We start from the raw sequence: 20,577 nt of genomic DNA, 5'->3' as shown, positions 1-20,577 counted from the left end.
CAAAAAATGAAGCTTTTACTATTCATCCCAATTCAGGATTTTTTTTCAGTGTATCAGGATTTTCATGGGACAAGAAAACAATTTCCCACTCAGTTCTACCAGCAAAGCCTCAGCCTCTCTGCTGCTATCTTTCCTTTTCCCTCCAGGTAAGGGGTCCATGGTTCCCTAGCTCCAATGTAACAAAGCTGTGATCCCTAAAGGAATTGCTCGCTCTGTGTTTTTGTTTGTGATCAGCATAACAAATATTAGGATTTACTTCCAGTTAATGTAATAGGTGTAATTTGGGCATCTAAGGATTTGATTCTGGTCTCACAGTGTTGTACATCAGGAGTAATCCCACTGAAGTCAATGAAAAGCCAGTGTGACTTCAGAACTAGCCCTTAAGAATGTGCATGTCTAATATCTTAATCATAGAACTGGAAGGGACCTCGAGATGTCATCTAGTCCAATCCCCTGCACTCCTGGCAGGACAATATTTATGTCATTGAGTTCTGGGCTGTGAAGTTGCCACTCTGCCCTTCCCATCACCTATCCCTGACTCAGTTAAAGTTACCATCTTTGGTTGGACGAATTCCTAGAGGTTCCATTACATGAATTTATCTTAAATTAAAGATGAATCTTTAATTCCTGGAGAGTCCAAGACAATCCTGGATGGTTGGCAACCCCACCATCCTACAAAACAGCTCTCAGAGTCTGGAACTGCTGACATCACTAGGGCCTCCAAAGCTGTGAAGGCACTGTCCAAAACACTGCTTGCTGTGGGGAGAGGCACATAGCCCTAAAATCCTGGCTTTATAGAGTTTGGGAACAGGAAACACTTGGCTAGTCAGCCCCATCCTCCTCCCACTGCTGAGAGCTGCCATTGCTGGATCCATTGTGGCAGACACCGAGGCCTCCTTGAAGGGACACTCCCAATTAGGAAATCCCCTGGTGGGTTCGAGCCCACAAGATGCTCTTGGGCAAGAGTAGGAGGGGCTGCTGCATTAAACAAATTACAGGTCCTTCAAAGCAATCATTGAAAAGCCTGCGATTCTAGTAAGACATTCATTAGACTCTGGAAGCTGGGGCTGTTTATAAAAAGAAATACATCACAGTTCTCAATGTCTGCTGAGAGATGCTTGGAGAAAGACCCCATCTCACCACAGCGCTGACATAATCTAAAATACAACAGATGCTCTGTCTCAAGCTTAGTGTAAACAAGGTGAAATGATTTATGTCCCTCTACTAACGCTGGCAATAACTGGAACTGTAGGCAGGAGAGAGAGCTGTGTGATGTGTTTACAAGATGTATATAGATAACAAAATCTCCAGTGTGTTACATTGTGTACAGTGCACCCAGCTCCAGCTGTGACTATTTTTTTCCTCCATTGCATAACATGTAATTGAGTGAGTTCAGTAAAAAACAGCACCATAATCCATACAAGTCACAAGGAACTACAAACTCAACCCCTGCCCATTAAGCATCCTTTTGCCAGGGTTTGCACTACTCAGATGTATGTTTGTAGAGTTGCTTAACAGCCTGTGAACACCCTGGGTATGGAGTTTATCAAGGAAATTTAAGAGAGCCGTACCTCACCCTGGATGGAACAAAAGGAGTTGACTCCTGAATAAAATAATGCCCATAATCCATAACACTTAATGTGTTTGTTTTGGCATGTCTGACATTTGATGGAAAAGGAGCAATTTTATAAGTATAAAAATAAAATTATATGTCCTCGCCAGCTTGTGAAAATTCACTGCTTTTGAAGGGGTGTGTGATGCCGAAAAACCAGGTGCTAGTTTATTCCAAGGTTCCCCATGCCTCATTTGGATACTGACAAACACATAGCTCAGGGGTGGCCCGGCCTGCGCCGCTTCCCGCAGCTCCCATTGGCCAGGAATGGCGAACTGCGGCCACTCGGAGCTGCGAGCGGCCATACCTGCGGATGTTCAGGTAAACAAAGCATCTCGTGTCCCGCCATGGGCTTACCCTGAACAAGCTGTGAACCAAGTTTGGGAACCCCTGACATAGCTGGAATCAGTTTGGTTCATCTGTGTGTTAGTATTGGTAAAATAGGTATTAGAGTTATAAAAATCTGCTTAGTGTTTAGGCTTTACTGAATGCTTGTAAGTTACTGCATGCATTAATCTCAGTTATAACATCTGTATCCCATATTGCAAGGTAATATTTGAGCATTTGCATTGTAAGCCTCTGTAACTATGTAAATCACCAGACATGAAAGAAGCATTAACGAATGTGAAATACTAGTTATGTCCTGCCCAACAAAGAAGGCCCATCAACACCAGATGAACTATGTGGAATAACAGAGGGGCAAGGATTACTGAGCATAATCAAACGATTCCCAGTGCTTAACCTGGGTTAGCCCTGGTGATACATGGTTGGGGGGGAGAAGCTCCCTTTGATGAACACCCAGCCAGCCAGTGAGAGGTAAAATCCCTCTTGGTCTGTTCTCTGCTTGTTTGGGCAGACCAAGAGGGATTTTACATCTCGCTGGCTGGGTGTCAATCAAAGGAAGCTACTCCTCCCCCCACCCCATGTATCACAGCCTTAAAGGACATATAGAGCTTGCTTATCATAGAATCTTCTACTACTTTTTGAAACTTAAGGTTGGAACTCCTTTCTGTGTATATACTTCTACCTTTAACTTTGTAAATAACTCATTTCCTTTTCCTATAAAATAAATCTTTAGATAGTTTATTATAGGATTGGCTGCAAGTGTTGTCTTTGGTTTGAAATCTAAGATGCAGTTGACCTGGGGTAAGTGACTAGTCCTTTGGGACTGGGAGTAACCTGAACACTACTGAGATCTTGGTATAAGGGACCATCTATCACAAAGGCAAGCTTGCCTGGGTGGCAAGACAGATTGGAGTACCCATATGAGGACTCTCTGTGACTCCATATTAAGGCTATTATAGTGCGTGAGGCGTTCATATTTGATGATTGGTTGGTGAAATCTAAGTATAGAAGTCACAACAAGTTTGGGGTTTGTGCCCCGTTTCCTAACTGGTTGGTACCTAGGCTCTTGTGGCACAGCAAGCCAGCTTGACAGGATGTATTACCCTCTCCATGTTACATAGCAGAGAGATGGACAGACAGAGCAAATTACAGTCCCTTAGATACATAGAAGTTGCTACCTAAACAACCCATGAGTTTGGAAATGTTTGTGGGGAGGAGAGTTTGGATTTGCCTGCCATAGGGAAATGGCATTTCAATTCTTAGCCTCTGCCAAAAGGCAATGTAAATCTACATGAAATTTTGCAACCAAAAAATTCAGCAACTGAGAATAGCTCTTCATCAGGTCTGTTTACTGTATTTCTTGCATTGCTGCTATAGCGAAACCAAAACGATGGCAAAATAGCTCTTTAAGATCCCTAACATTTGCTGAACATCTTGTGTTTTTAAATTTCCTATTAGAGCAGTAATAGCATTTTTACATATTTACATGGCCACCTTGAACTTCACAGTTGTGCTTAAGCTGAACTTCCCAGCCACTTGGAAGGTCACTGTAGCAGTAGTATAGAAGTCAGATTCCCCTGCATGTATGTCCCAGAGGGTGCAGTTTAGGAATGACATCCTCAATCATCGTGCACCATCCAGCAACTTTGCTCCCATAGTTTTGCTCTCAGGGACACAGCTTCCACAAATGAGAGAAAATGGCTGCTTGGGGCAAGCTGAATAACCAAATACCCAAATGACTGGACAGACTCCCCATATTATTAATAACCATGTTTATCACAGTTGTGCCTGAGGCCCAACCAAGATCTGGGCCCCAAAGTGGTAGGCACTGTACAAGTAGTAGTAGACAGTCCCTGCCCCCCAAAGCATACAATCTAAATATACAAGACAGACCTGGCGTGTGGGGGAGGGGAAGGGGACGGGGAACACACAGAGTGAACAATATGATGGCAGCAAACGGCACGTTAGTCCCATGATTTATTTCTGGGAGATGGGTTTAGTTAGGAGGGAATCAGCTAAATGGAAAGAGAAGGGAAGGGGCAGAGAAGAAGAGGTGAAGAGGGGCAGGTGCGGCATGAAGCAGAGGGGAAGAGACTGAGGGAAGGGAAGGGTTAGAGCAAACATCCAGCCAATCAGCACAGGACATAGAAAGTCCAGTCAGAACTGTAGAAAGTTCTCTGAATATCCAGAGCTCCCTGGTTTAGCTGCTTCTGCCCCTACCAGCTGGGGTCTCTGGCTGGCTCCTCTCTACAGCTTTCTCCCAAGTCCGCAAGGGTGGAGAGACACCATTTGGGTCCTAGTGCCTCCCAAGTCAGGGCTCTCCACTGCACGGGTTTTGGTTGGGGGGAATTGTCCTGGAGGAAGGGGTGGTCCTGACTGGGCCACATTGTATCCCTTCCCTCCTCACCACCCTAGTGCGTACTCAAAAGCTCTCAAAGTTTTCTGAGGTAGGGAAGGCCAAACCCTAGTTTAAACCTAAACCAACATCTATTTCAAAGACGGTTGTGTCACTAAAGAGTTCATAAAAGTGTTTATGAATATTTTTTCCTAGTGAAGCCCTAGTAACTTGATTCCCATTGACTTCACTGGGCTTTGGATCAGGCTCTGTATGTCTAGCTCTATTACTTATTATTATGTGTATTACCATAGCACCTAGGAGCCCTAGTCATGGACCAAGGTCTCACTGTGCTAGGTGCTGTACAAACACAGAACAAAAAGACAGTCCCTGCCCCAAACAGCTCACAATCTAAATCCACATTTACATTACACTGTCTCCCACATGACTTCGTCAGTTAGCGTTTTGCATTATGAGCCAATTTTCCCAAGTATCAAAATGTTTAAGGGCCAATTTTTGCCATTAGATACATGTACACAATTCCCCGTGACATCAATGAGGGTTGTGCATACAAATCTGAGGGCCAAATTTACCCAGAATACATACTAAAAACAATTAGACACTACCAAAAGAAAAATCCCCCTAAATCCCCACTAAAAAACATGAAGTAATTTTCATTAGTAGAATTTTAATCTAAGATAATAGAAGTGTATCTGTGTCATGTCCTTGTTGACCCTGTTGGTATGGAAGTGTGACTGCTGTTGCATGTATTCAGCATCATTGTCTATGTGATTGTGAGTATTTCCACTCTAGTTGGCCTGCTCTCTTTTTGTGAGTAAATGAGGCACCCTGCTTGTTGTATTGTGTATGGAACAGAGACAGGGTACGGTAACTAGCTCACTTTTACTGGGACAACGCTTGCTCTGGCTATTTCCACATCCTTTTTGGCTCAGTCACCTTCCACCCCCCACCCTCACTCCCACTCCCCATCTGTGTTCCCTTTAACATTCTATGTTATGTTTCAAAAGTTGTCCTTGAAACACATTCCATTATCAAGCTGCCAGTGAGAATAATGGAAAATAGGGAGTGGGGATGGGGAAATCAACTTCGGACATGTGGGCATATTCAGATTTGGGGGGAGGAGCTTTTGATAAATTATCAGTTTTCTTGAAATGTTACATAGATCCACTGATGTCCCTCTAGTTGAACGATCAGTTTCTAAGAGAACCATGATCTTACTATACTGTGAATTGCATCTTGGAGGTGATTAAGTGGAAGTCAGAGGCATACCTTTTCTCTGAAAGACAGAAAACTACTGTGGATTTGACCAGCTTCTGAAGCCTCATCTTTTCCAAATGAAGCCCTTTCATAGATTCCTAAATCAGAAGGGACCATTATGACCATCGAGTCAGACCTCCTGTATAATACTTCAAGCACATGCTCAAATACTTTGTGGAATAGAGATGAAATTCAGCACTTGTTTAATGATAAGCACAAGCTTAAGTTGCTTTGCTGAATCGGGGCCTAAATCAGGAGTAACTCCACTGAAGTAAATAGAGGTATAGTAGTAAAAGAGCAGCAGAGAGCAGACTCTGTCCCAAGCTCTGGACTGATTATTTATTTGCCTGGATTACAGGAGTTCTACTGTGAATTCTCCTTATTCCTTCTATAGACTTTTCTTATATCACAGTCATGTATATTCATGGCAACCTAACAAGTGCAACTGGTCTGCAGTAGGCTGCCTGATTGGCTAGGCCTCCTGACTGGTCGGAAGAGTCAGACTGGCTCTTAAGCCCAGCAGCAGCAGCAGCATTTCAGCTGCTACTCAAAGCTGTGTACCTTCAGTGCCTGCTTGTTCCCAGCCTTGTCTCTAGAGGCCTTACCTCACTCCAGGTGTTCTGGTCCTGATCCTCAGCTCTGATTTCTGACTTTGGTTCAGCCCCTTGCCTCTGGCCTCTGACTCCAGCTCTAACCCTGGACTCTGGTACCTATCAACTCCTGCTAGGCACGACTGCCCATGTCCTGGTCACTGACACTCACCACATATCTTATTCAGCCTTAATTGATTGTATGAAGAAAAAGAATAGGATACCTGTGTTTAAATTCAGTTACCTCATAAGGCTCTGATCCTGCCAACTGTTAAATGTATTCATAATTTTACTAACATGAGTAGTCCTGTTGCATGTAAAGCTTACACGTGTGTGTGTAGAATCAGGGCCCAAACTCGTACCTCCACATTGCACACACAGGTTTTAGGGTATGCATTTATGGGATGCCCGCGAGCATGGTTTTGTAGACGCCACTGTACTTGCATAAACAAATTAGGCAGCTAAGTGCCTGAATACCTTTGAGGAGCTGGGCCTTAGACAACAAATGAAAATTCAGATCAATACAATTTTTTGAAAATGTGGTCTCCAATATTAAGTTTTTTAACCTCTTAGATTCTTTCCAGTTATTATTTCTCATGTATTACATACTTGAGGGACGAAGCATAGAAATGGTGAATGCTGTTACTCAGAATTTTACAAAGATGGACTACAAGCTATCAGGAACAGTATCCCCGATAATGTCACGGCAAACCTGGTGGCTGAACTTTGTGATTTTGTCCTCGCCCACAACTATTTCACATTTGGGGACAATGTATACCTTCAAGTCAGCGGCACTGCTATGGGTCCCGCATGGCCCCACAGTATGCCAACATTTTTATGGCTGACTTAGAACAACGCTTCCTCAGCTCTCATCCCCTAACGCCCCTACTCTACTTGCGCTACACTGATGACATTTTCATCATCTGGACCCATGGAAAAGAAGCCCTTGAGGAATTCCACCATGATTTCAACAATTTCCATCCCACCATCAACCTCAGCTTGGACCAGTCCACACAAGAGATCCACTTCCTGGACACTACAGTGCTAATAAGCGATGGTCACATAAACACCACCCTATACCGGAAACCTATTGACCGCTATACTTATCTACATGCCTCCAGCTTTCATCCAGACCACACCACACCACATGATGCACTGTCTACAGCCAAGCTCTAAGATACAACCACATTTTCTCGCTTACAGACAGACCCCCAACCTGAAGCAAATACTCACCAGCAACCACACACCACACGACAAAAACACTAACCCAGGAACCTATCCTTGCAACAAAGCCCGGTGCCAACTCTGTCCACATATCTATTCAGGGGACACCATCATAGGACCTACGCACATCAGCCACACTATCAGAGGCTCGTTCACCTGCACATCTACCAATGTGATATATGCCATCATGTGCCAGCAATGCCCCTCTGCCATGCACATTGGCCAAACCGGACAGTCTCTACGCAAAAGAATAAATGGACACAAATCAGACATCAAGAATTATAACATTCAAAAACCGGTCAGAGAACACTTCAACCTCCCTGGTCACTCGATTACAGACCTCAAAGTCGCCATTATTCAACAAAAAAAACTTCAAAAACAGACTCCAACAAGAAACTGCAGAATTGGAATTAATTTGCAAACTGGACACCATTAAATTAGGCTTGAATAAAGACTGGGAGTGGATGGGTCATTACACAAAGTAAAACCTATTTCCCCATGTTAATTTTTCCCCCTACTATTACTCACACCTTCTTGTCAACTGTTGGAAATGGGCCACCCTGATTATCACTACAAAAGTTTTTTTTTCTCCTGCTGATAATAGCCCACCTTAATTGAGTACTGTCGTTATAGTTAGTATGGCAACACCCATTTTTTCATGTCCTCTGTGTATATATATCTTCCTATTGTATTTTCCACTGCATGCATCCAACGAAGTGGGTTTTAGCCCATGAAAGCTTATGCTCAAATAAATTTGATAGTCTCTAAAGTGCCACAAGTACTCCTGTTCTTTTTGCTGATACAGACTAACACGGCTACCACTCTGAAACTTGTTTAATTTAAATTCACTGATGGAGCTATATGCTGTTAATTAACTATTGACATTTCAGTTTCATGAAGTCAAATTTTGCCTCTATCTCAGGTTTCAATAAACATTTTGTAGCTGTTCCCTACCGCTCCAACCAGCGCCCCAGTCAGTTCGTTTCCAATAAGATTTTGTAAGTCATGGTAACTCTGAAGCTGCAGCCAAAGAGATTTCACTGATGGGAATTGAATTAAGTTAGAATGATTGTTCAACATAAATAAAATATGTTTATATAAACTAGTGTAGATGTAGCAGACACGTGAGAGTATCAAAGCCTTTGAAAATGACTTCAGATATGTCTACACAGCATTTTGGACCATGTGGGAGTCTCCCAGCCCTGATCCACAGACTTGGGCTAGCAGGGCTTGTACTAGTGCTCTAAAAATAGCTGTATAGACAGCCCTTTAAGTTGTGGCCTAAGCTGGAGCTGGGCCTAGGGTAGGGGCTAGACCAAACTGCAATTTCAAAGCGCTGTCTGTACAGCTATTTTTAGAGTGCGAGAATGAGCCCTGCTAGCCCAAGCCCAAGCCTGTCGACCTGGCCTCTGGGATGGGAGGCTTGCTCCTACTTGTTCCTACTTACTCCAAAATGCTGTATACACATATGCTTAAAGGGCTACAGTAACAAAATCCATGTAAGAAAAGCCAACCCATTCTTAAGAGATTAAAATGAGCTGTCCCAACCTGGCAAAGCTAGAGCACAGACTCATGAAAGCCTGGGGACGAGAGTGAGTTCAGGAGGAAAGCAACTGAGCTATCAAAAAGCAGCAGACGGCTCAAGAAGGGTAAATACGGAGAAGAGGCTCATAGGCTTAGCCTAGAGATGGTCACAGGGGACCCTGAATATTTAGACATATGACTCACGCCTAAAAGGATATTGGAACCATGAAGAATCATCTAATAGAAGAATTAAATTATCTGTCTGCCTCCCTCCCTCCCGCAACAAACAAAACTGCTGTGAGGTTTTCCTCACATTTAAATTAAGACACCAGCTTGCAAGCTGGAAGTGGGAGGAACAGGTGGTTTCTAGTTTATAATAGTATATTTTAAAAGAAGGGTCACAAGGCACTTGTAACTGGGTGGCAGGATTCTATTGATGCCTCACCTTGTTAGCAGGTGCTAGAGCTCTGTAGAGAGGTAATAGCAGCTGACCCACCCAGTGCAAGCCGTACCTTGCACTGGGTGGGTCAGCTGCTATTACCTCTCTACAGAGCTCTAGTCTCCACGCTGAGTAAATGAAAGGGGAAGGGGTAGTCCTCAACCAAAGAGAGAGCATTAGGGTTTGGCACAGGTATATCCAAATCAAAGGAATGCTAGGAGCAGCCCAGCCAAGAGAAAAGGCTATTGTTTTAGAGTTGCCCTTTTTATTTTTATGAATAAAATCACAGAAGAGGGTGACTTTTTGGGAATGTCTACCCTGCAATTAAACACCGGTGGCTGGGCCATGTCAGCTGACTCAGACTCACAGGGCTGTAAAATGGTGGTGTAGATGCTTGGCTGGAGCCTGGACTCTGTGGCCCTCCCCTCTTGTGGGGTCCCAGAACTTGAGCCTGAGCCCAAATGTCTACACAGAATATTTTACAGCCCCCAGAACCCAAGTCAGCTGACAGGGGCCAGCCTCAGGTACTTAATTGCAGTGTAGATATATACCAATGTATAATTAGCTAATCCCCCAGTATGATTACTCAAATCACACAATGTAATTGGGTCTATTCCTTGGACCAGGTCCTCAATAGGGATAAATTGATGTAGCTGCCATGACCTCAATAGAGTAATGCCAACGTACTCCAGTTCATGATCTCACCCGCTGTCTGAAATCTCTTAACACTGCATGAAAAATTGTCCACAATCTCATTAAACTGAAGACATAAATGTCTATCATTCACCATTGCAGCCTTTCAAGGGGCCTGTTTTCCAGCCCCTTTAGACATGTCCAGTTTTTCCTGGTGCACCAGCAAGATGAATGAACCCACATAACCCAAAGAGTGTGTTTTTTCCCTCTGCTTCCTCCCCAGCATTACTGTGTGATGTTTTGGACATGTTCCAACAAATCATTTATTGTCAAAAGACAATAAGGAAAATTTTTAAACCAAACTTTTTTCCCAAATGTTTTTGGCATCATTCCAACATTCTACCTTTGTGCGGAGGGCATTCATCATCAGCTAACAAAGCAGAGCGCTTGCTCTCTGAAACCCAGCATGGAAAGCAAAGACTGAGATCCTTGCTTGAACACAAACTGCAGCTTTGATTTGCAAGTCTGTGTAATCATTAAACAAACATCTCACATCCTTTGGAGGGCAGCTGTGTTTTTATTAACTAGAATAAACCTTCTAATCTGTTATTAGCAAGTTGGAACATTCACAACTGTAAAAGTATGGGATTCTTTCTGAAAACAAGTACTGTACATGGAGGGATTATTGAGCACAACAGCAGAGGCGGCCATCCAAGGAACAGTTATATTGAAAATCCCCAAATTACTGTAGTAGAAATTATAGATCAAATCCAAGGAAAATTAACTTTCTAATGATGGATACAACAATCAGCTCCTAATATGCCAACAGTAGTTTGCAGTCAACTATTAATACACACTAGGAGCAACAGACCATATCAAAAGAAGCTGTGAGAATAGACTCACCTAAATATGACACATTTATTTAAAGGAAATATCTATCAGAGTGATTCAGTTGATAGTCACTATGTGCTGAGGATATGGAACAAGTGCAGAAGCTCTAACAACAGAGACTTTGTGCAGAGAAAGTCTGATACAAAACCCACTGAAGCCAATGAGAGTCTTTCCAGTCACTTAAATAGGCTTTGGATCAGGTCCTTACTTAGTCCAGCACTTAGAGGGGAGCGGGTGCATTGTTTGCTGAATGCCAAGCCTTAGTATTAGCGCATCTCCTTAATTCAGTCCCTTACAGCTGCTTTCCTTCTGCTCACAGAATACATTGATTCAGAGACGGACCCGTACCTGCTGATAGTGGGGGGCAGAGTGATGGCAGCAGCTTCAGCAAATGTTACGGAGCATGCTCAGTTAGTGAGAGTATGCTCAGTATAAGCTAAGCAGCAACTTTGGGAGGGCACACGTGCCCCTCCCCATGCGTCGCCTCTGATTCTATCCATCTCAAAGCTACATCAAGATGTTTTGATACAGATTGGACATAGGATACCTCCTCTTTCATTAAGCTGACTTAAGCTAAAGACCTCATGCTCCCACCTAAGCTAGTGGAAATTCAGCCACTGACTTCAGTGGAAAAAGGATGAGGCCTTATGCTTGCTTACTTTTCCTTTTGCATATGATGAACTTCCACTCCACCATGATTATTTCTTTGACAACTCAGTGAGAATGTCACACAGTTGAATGATGGTGGTTTACTAGTCTATTCTTCCAAACAAGTGATATCACATCCACAATTTAAGCAGTGTTGGTTAGGGGATTTTGGACAGTGGATTTCTCTTTTGCTTTAAGGGTTAATTCTGGTCCAAGGTGCCATAGTGTCAAATTTGAAGGATGAAGTTCTTTGTTTATCCCCAGGACAGACAAGAAAGAGCCGTAGCAGTGCAATCTGCCCCATCCTCATCCAGCAGCGTGGCTCAAATTACCTGCAGTGACAGCCTCTAATGGGGAGGAGACAGATCAATTTCTATGCCCGTTGAAAGCTTGGAATCAAGTTGCAGTTGAGCTATGGACATCTGTACACTAGAAATAGGACTAATCACTAATTTTGGCTACTAAATAAGCATCAGGTGGCAGTGGCTTTTGGTCATTTCCAACCAATCTGTATCAAATTTGAAGTGTGTGGAAAGACATTTGTGATGGGTTCGGTCACAGAGACCCCCTTGAGGCTGTCACCTGATGTGCTAGAATTATCTCTGAGCCCGTTTTCCACTGCCAGCTTGGGACTCCAGAACCCTGCCTTGTTGAGCCAGAAACGCTAGTCTGCTGCAACACAGGCCCAGGTCTGGTCCACACCCCCAAAACTCCAGACTTTAACCAAAAACTGCTCAGCAAGTCACCTATCTCCAGCACCCAGACATCCAGCTCCCAACGGGATCCAAACCCCAAATAAATCCATTTTACTCTGTATAATGCTTATACAGAGTAAACTCATAAATTGTCCAAGCTCTATAACACTGGTAGAGAGATATTCACAGCTGTTTGCTCCCCAGGTATTAATCACTTACCCTGGGTTTACTAATAAGCCAAAGTGATTTTATTAAGAATAAAAAGTAGGATTTAAGTGGTTTCAAGTAATAACAGACAGAACAAAGTAAGTTACCAAGCAAAACAAAACAAAACACACAAGTCTAAGCCTAATACATTAAGAAACTGAATAAAGGTAAAAATCTCACCATCACAGATGTTCCAATAAGCTCCTTTCACAGACTAGACTCCTTCCTAGTCTGGGTCCAATCCTTTCCCTGGTACAGTTCTTGTTAGTTCCAGCTCAAGTGGTAACTAGGAGTTTTCTCATGACTGCAGCCCCCTTTATTCTGTCCCACCCCCTTTTATGGCTTTGGCACAAGGCGAGAATTTTGTCTCCCTGGGTCCCACCCCTCCTTCTAAATGGAAAAGCACAAGGTTTAAGATGGATTCCAGAACCAGGTGACATGGTCACATGTCCTGTGAGACCCCCAAGCCTCCATTCTTTCCGGCCTGACTCACATGAACACGTGAATGCTTACAAGTAAACAAAGCCATTTACAACCAATTGTCCTGGTTAATGGGAGCCATCAAGATTCTAAACCACCATTAATGGCCCACACTTTGCATAGTTACAGTAGGACTTCAGAGTAATACTTCATATTTCTAGCTTCAGCTACAAGAAAGATACATTTATACAAATAGGATGAACACACTCAGTACATAAGCTTTATAATGATACCCTACAAGATACCTTTTGCATAAAGCATATTCCAGTTATACTTATGGAAATACATTATATTTACACTCAAACATATGGAGTGCAACGTCACAATATTGTTTTTAGTCTCTGAGCAATCTAGCCCTGCATTTCATATTGCTTGGGACTGGCATTTTACTCTGTGTGCATATGAGGATGTTGTTACCGTATACATTTACTAGTACTAGTAGTGTGTTTCTGACAGATTTCTATTTCCTACATACAATTAAACAGATGATTGAGAAGAACAAAAAAGATGAATTTACAAGGCTTTTCTAGCCATTAAAGCCAAAGATGTCCCAAAAAAATGTTGGTCTGTGAGGACCCATTTACCTTGGAATCACTAGTTTGACAAGCACACTTTCCCACTGCTGTATGTTGCAATTGTAAGATGCCAAAACAGATGTTTTCTGTTATATATATTCAGTTCCAAGGTTTTATTCTACGATGATCACAGACAAATAATCCTTGCGAAGCTGTCTAGGGTCAATATACAATATATTTGCAATTGCAGGTGAAAATATTTCAGGTCATTCATGCAAAAGTAAAACTTTTGAACAACATTTTCTAAATGGTTGGGACAGATTTTCTTCCCTGTATCACCTCCATGCCATCATTTTATGTTTGATACATTTCCTACGTTAGACAATTCTAGGATAGGCCTCTGCTGTCTGGCCTTCTATGTCAAAGCTCCTTTTAACTAGTAAACACAGTGCTTGGTGTTTAGCAGACAAAACAAATCATAAACCGTCAGGGGCATGAGCTTCAAAGTTCTCTATCCAGGTATGAGCTTTTTCAAAGTTGGCAGTTGGTTGGCTCTAAGGCTTTTGTCCAGTCTCATATTATGGAGAGGCACTAACCTCTATGTAGTTAAGATTGCAACCAGCTTTTCTTATCAAGATCTTTCTGACTCCCATCTCTCTCCAGTTTGGCCTGAGAATTGCAACACTTACTCTGAAGTAGGGTGACCAGATGTCCTCATTTTATAGGGACAGTCCCGATAATTGGGGCTTTTTCTTATATAGAGGCCTATTACCCCCCATCCCCGTCTCAACTTTTCACACTTGCTATCTGGTCACCCTACTCTGAAGGTGAAGGAGAATGAAGAAAAATCAGCAAAATCTGCAGAAAAATCTGTTTTTGAGTCACAGGTCATTGGAAAACCAATGTACCCGGCTTTGAAATTTATGACCTTTCAGTTTCATGTATGTGTGCACACATCAGGGACTGATAGAGCGGAGGAAAAAATTGAAGGAGGAGGAATCCTGAGGACTCTGAAAGGGACACAGAAAGCAGCTCCCACGGGAAATAAAGGGTGTCGTTATTTATACATTAAATAGTTTTTGATTGTGAGGGTCTGTGTAACTATAACTGCAATCATCATTTAATGCTAGGTCCATTTGATCTCCAGGTTCCTGTCCAATACTTGGACATCACTCTCCCCACTCAAGACAATCAGGACAGGATTCAGGGTGCAGGTTCTTTACTGTTCTAGCATACAAATTAGAACAGAAACTTCCCTTCTTTTGTCAGTTTTATACAGACATATCAAACATACCCCAGTTCCTCCCAGTATTCCAATCCTCACCTTCTACAATATGTATTCCCCGAGTTCTAACCGCAATATGATACCTTTCTCCCCCAGTAGGGATCACCACAGCACAGTCACCTGCAGGTCACTATCTCCAGGAAGAAGAAACACAGCATTATGCTATATTGAATGACAAAATGTCCCTAACCATCTTGCATAGAGTGAATACAAATTGGCTACAAAGGACATAAATCCCAGAGGAGGCACAAAGCAACAAATACTGAGTGTATTAAAGTCTGTCTTTTTTCTAAGTTTCCAAACATTTCAAAAATGTCCAGGAAAATGTAATGGGACAGACTGCATTTGTTCCAGTGGATAACAAGCCGCCTGAAACACCACAAAATAGCACAGGATATAGGCTTTCTTCCCAAGAAAAATAAACAGCTGGTTGACAAAGAAATCGTAAAGCTAACTCCATACAGTGCTCCAATTGATTATTTTTTTTAAAGCTTATTTGTTAATGGGGGGGGGGGAAGCCAAACTGCATACCAGATTACTCATTGCTGGCATCAAAACATGTAAGTGTTTGCAAATCTACCGTATGTTGGAAGGAGACATTTATTAAGCTAAAACAAAAAAGGTTAAACTGCCCTGGACAAAGATTTCTTCAGTATATTCATACAGAACTAGGTGGGGTAGCCTAGGTTTTAGTTTGGATTTTATCACAGATGAAATGAGTTTGGTAGTGCTCAGCTAATATCATTGGCTTGTGGACCTGGGCTAATTATTCATAGATTTGGTTTAAAAACAAATCCAACCTTATTTCGGACACACCTAATTGCAGATCAGGAATTAGGTACATTGACAGAATTGTGTAGAAAGATGCCTATAGAGGATTAGTTTAAAGTATCCTTGGAACTTCTCAGTGGTATCATGCCCTTATTTTCTCCAGATTTTCCTAAGAATATAGGGCCAGGTCCTCAGTCTCAGGTCTGGCTGCCTGGTGCTTCACATAGGGGGCATGTAGGTGGCAGATAGGGTGGAAAGGGAGTGTGCAACAGGTGAGAGGGAAACTCTCATTCTGTATAATGAAAAAGAATAAGCAGAAGTAGGAGGGGAGAAAAGAGGGAAGGCAGGCACAGCTGTTGCTGCAGGTCTTTTTGAAACAGGATCTGCATGTTTTGTTAATATAATAAATCAAGATTCTGTCTGTACTGATGCATCCAGAAAAGCATCACCTCCTGCAGAACAGCTTAATGTCAGTACCTGCTACCAAGTGCAGAAGAACAAGGATATTACAGCACTGGAGTAGGTCAAAAAATGGGGTGGGAAGGGTGACCACCTTTTCAAAAGGCAAAAGGAAGAACCCTGCCTCCCTCTGTGGCCCCACCCCTGCTCCTCCTCTTCCCCTGAGCTCTCACCCCCTGCTTCTCCTCTTCCTCCCAAGGCCCCACCCCCTTTCCAGGCCAGAAGATGGAGCCAGACCATGGTAAGATCTGCCCAGGGAGCCTGGGTCACTGTAGACTGGGTGCCAGGGTACCCAAGAGCATCCCCTAGCCTGTGTCCCCAACCCCCAGGGCATGCATGTGGAGGGTCCCACCCAATTTGGGTTAGGTGGTCATTGTGTGGAGAAACGTTGAAGTCATTTTCCTTCTGCAGGTTTCAAAAAGGAATGGTTTTTTTGGTTATTCAAAATCTTTCATGAAGTGTTTATAGACAATTTTTTATTTTGAAAATGGAAAAGCAAAAAAGCGGAAAAAAAAATCTTTCCCTCCCCTTTCCTCCCCTTCCCCTCATAGCAGAATGGAAAAGGGAAAAAGAGGGAGGGCAAGAAAAAGCAGCAGCAAAGATAAAAATAGAAAAAAAATGAACTGAAATTGCAAAAAACAAAATGGCTTACATTTTCATCTTCCTGTTTCAATGAAAGGACACATTTTTCTGGAAATTTTCCATATGAAAAACAGGCCACTTTTCAATTTGAAAAATTTCTGCCAGGTCTGTGTAGTATTTCTCTAAAGAGGTGGCCTAAGAAACCTATACATTAATGACTAGTTTATGATGTACTTTGATTTCTCTCTATATAAAAATTATACACCATTTTAAGGGTGGCTTTGATTTTCCTACTCACTAAAAAAAAGTAGTTTCCAACGTGTAGCTTGGAGACTAGATGAAAGCTAATGTGCCTAAATCTCATCATTAAAAATGTGCCTTTCAATCTTTCTTCATTTATTCAAAAATATTAAACTCTGACACGTTTCTTTGCAGCATGTTCAAGCAAAAAAGGAGCTGCGGCTTCAAACATGTTTTTCTTTCTTTTTGCAATATCATATTTTCCACCTTGAAAGAAAAAAAAATCCATCCACTTGGACACACTTCCACAAAGGGGAGGGATACTAATTAAGGTTGCCAAGGAGCTGTTGTAATAACTGGACCTACAAATTTACCCTATGAGCTCAATTGTAAAAAATAAATGAAAGTTCATAAAATGTCACAGTAACCTAAATAACAAATATGGATGGGAAAGGATATGAAAGGGAGAGAAAACAGCAAACAGAAAGGCCTACTAATATAGGCCATCTTTAAAAAAGGGAAAAAGGAGGATCCGGGGAACTACAGGCCAGTCAGCCTCACCTCAGTCCCTGGAAAAATCATGGAGCAGGTCCTCCAGGAATCAATTCTGAAGCACTTAGAGGAGAGGAAAGTGATCAGGAACAGTCAGCATGGATTCACCTAGGGCAAGTCATGCCTGACTAACCTAATTGCCTTCTATGAGGAGATAACTGGGTCTGTGGATGAGGGGAAAGCAGTGGATGTGTTATTCCTTGACTTTAGCAAAGCTTTTGATACAGTCTCCCACAGTATTCTTGCCAGCAAGTTAAAGAAGTATGAGCTGGATGAATGGAGTATAAGGTGGATAGAAAGCTGGCTAGATTGTCGGGCTCAACAGGTAGTGATCAATGGCTCCATGTCTAGCTGGCAGCCGGTATCAAGCGGAGTGCCCCAAGGGTCAGTCCTGGGGCCGGTTTTGTTCAATATCTTTGTTAATGATCTGGAGGATGGCGTGGACTGCACGCTCAGCAAGTTTGCAGATGACACTAAACTGGGAGGAGTGGTAGATCCGCTGGAGGGTAGGGATAGCATACAGAGGGACCTAGATAAATTAGAGGATTGGGCCAAAAGAAACCTGATGAGGTTCAACAAGGACAAGTGCAGAGTCCTGCACTTAGGACGGCAGAATCCTATTCATTGTTACAGACTAGGGACCAAATGGCTAGGAAGTAGTTCTGCAGAAAAGGACCTAGGGGTTACAATGGACGAGAAGCTGGATATGAGTCGACAGTGTGCCCTTATTGCCAAGAAGGCTAACGGCATTTTGGGCTGTATAAGTAGGGGCATTGCCAACAGATCAAGGGACGTGATCATTCCCCTCTATTCAACATTGTTGAGGCCTCATCTGGAGAACTGTGTCCAGTTTTGGGCCCCACACTACAAGAAGGATGTGGAAAAATTGGAAAGAGTCCAGTGGAGGGCAACAAAAATGATTAGGGGGCTGGAGCACATGACTTATGAGGAGAGGCTGAGGGAACTGGGATTGTTTAGTCTGCAGAAGAGAAGAATGAGGGGGGATTTGATAGCTGCTTTCAACTACCTGAAAGGGGGTTCCAAAGAGAATGGATCTAGACTGTTCTCAATGGTACCTGATGACAGAACAAGGAGTAATGGTCTCAAGTTGCAGTGGGGGAGGTTTAGGGTGGATATTAGGGAAAACTTTTTCACTAGGAGGGTGGTGAAGCATTGGAATGGGTTACCTAGGGAGGTGGTGGAATCTCCTTCCTTAGAGGTTTTTAAGGTCAGGCTTGACAAAGCCCTGGCTGGGATGATTTAGTTGGGAATTGGTCCTGCTTTGCGCAGGGGGTTGGACTAGATGACCTCCTGAGGTTCCTTCCAACCCTGATATTCTATGATTCTATGATAACCCAAGAACTGTTGAGATCATGCCTGATAAACATGAGAAACTGAGGACTGAAAATGAATAAACTAAAATTGGTATGTCAACTATTAGGCCTACTGGGTGGACAAAATAATGAGGGGATGGCTTATTCTACTCATTACTCCTTTTGGTTTCTTCAGAAAGATTTTGGGGAGGAAAAACTGGCTACTGGAGCAAGCTTCACCATCATGGTTACCAACCCTACCATCTCCCTGGGCCTATGATATCCTGATCCTGAAAGATGTCCTGACCAAACTGGGCCAGAGAGGGAGTCAGATGACATCACTACTTCCACCAGTTCTGACTGAATCCCAAACACGACCTGGGATGTAAACTTGTCTCCTCCCTCCCAGAGTCCCACCCCACCACATGTTCTTTTCCTTTCCCACTTTATTTCTTCTCTTTCCTATCTCTCTTCTTTTTCCTTCTGTCTAATAAGACCCTGCTTTAGCTGGCCAAGACTGTATATTTTGCAACAGTCTATGACCAGAAAGAGGCAACTAAAAACAATGCCCTACACAGCCCAATGCAGGTGTCAGCTTGCTAGGTCTCGAAGTGGCTAATAAGACCATGTGCTGTGCCTGTATTTCTCGAGTAGTGAGGTTGCAAATGAGAGTCAACAACAGACAGAAGCTGAATTTTCTACCTTTGCTGTTCTTTTACCTTCCCTGTTGTGTGTGTTTGTCTTGTCTTCTTAGCAAACTGGATCAGACGTTAACAACATGAACATCTCCAGCCCCCTTCAACTAACTTCTTCTTTCTTCCTTCCTCCAAAAGGACAGTTATTACCATTTTTAATACCATCCAAAAGGCTGTCAAACAAGGGTTTTTTCCTTCTAAAATCTTTCTCTAGCCAGGAGTTCTGGAACAAGTTGGACAGAGGGGGTGCTGAGAGCCATTGAACCAAACTGAAAACCCTACATATGATGTAAACCACTTCAAGCCAGCTTACAAGCCAGCGGTAGCACCCCCAGTTCTAGCACCTATGCCTCCAGCAAAAGGGAACATGGGGTGTTGTTAAATGAAAGCCTTATTTAATATTTTACATTTCAAATGCTTTAACTGTTTTTTTTCTTTTCTGTATCTTTAATAAAAGGTGGGGTTTTTTTAATGGTGTGTTTGCCTTGGTACTAAGCAGGCTAAGGTCTCTGTATACCAAACCCCAAACCTTGTTTAACACGGTTTAATGTGGACAGTGACTGGGTCATGTTAACACCTTTAGCCCATATATTCTATCTAAATTAATACAACAGAGGAAGCTCTGTTTTTGGGAGGGCACTGGCCACATGAGGGATTTCTTTATATCCCTGTTTACATTAGTAATCAATGTAAAAGAACCTACTTAGCAACCCCTCATCAGTGTGAGACTCACAGCACCCTCTTAAGGAACATACTGTAGTATAGTTGCTTCTGTCTGTGCTTTAATAAGGGAAACTATGACTTACTATACATTACACAGATGTATTTTTTCCGTGTTTTTGTAGGTCTGAAGTTGTTTTAAAAGGTAAATTTTTATTTAATGTTAATGACCCTGTTTTTCCCCGTCTACTCAAAAACACTTTCATCCTTTCATTTCCTCATAAAAACCTAGTATGCTAAGAGTATATTAAAAGTATATTACATTATTTATGACTTGTTCCCCCTCCCCATTTTCTTTTTTAAGAAGCTGATGCATTTTGAAAAGGCTGAGATAAAACTGGGGGAAAGAAGACAGGCAAAGTTCAAAGGGCAATAAGGGAACAACACAGAATCTCTGAGATGATGAAGATATTTTGTGCGCTAAACAAGCCCAATCATCATAACTTGGCCCATCCTTATGGTCCTGCTTCAAGAAAGAACGTAAGCACGTGGCTAAGCTAAAGCCCCAGCGTTTAGTACAGCTGAATTTGGGAGTGACTTGGAA

Source organism: Malaclemys terrapin, chromosome 3 (assembly GCF_027887155.1).
Source record: "Malaclemys terrapin pileata isolate rMalTer1 chromosome 3, rMalTer1.hap1, whole genome shotgun sequence".
NCBI classification, from domain to species: domain Eukaryota; kingdom Metazoa; phylum Chordata; order Testudines; family Emydidae; genus Malaclemys; species Malaclemys terrapin.
The sequence above is the reverse complement of the archived record's forward strand: the minus strand, read 5'-3'. Positions refer to the sequence as shown.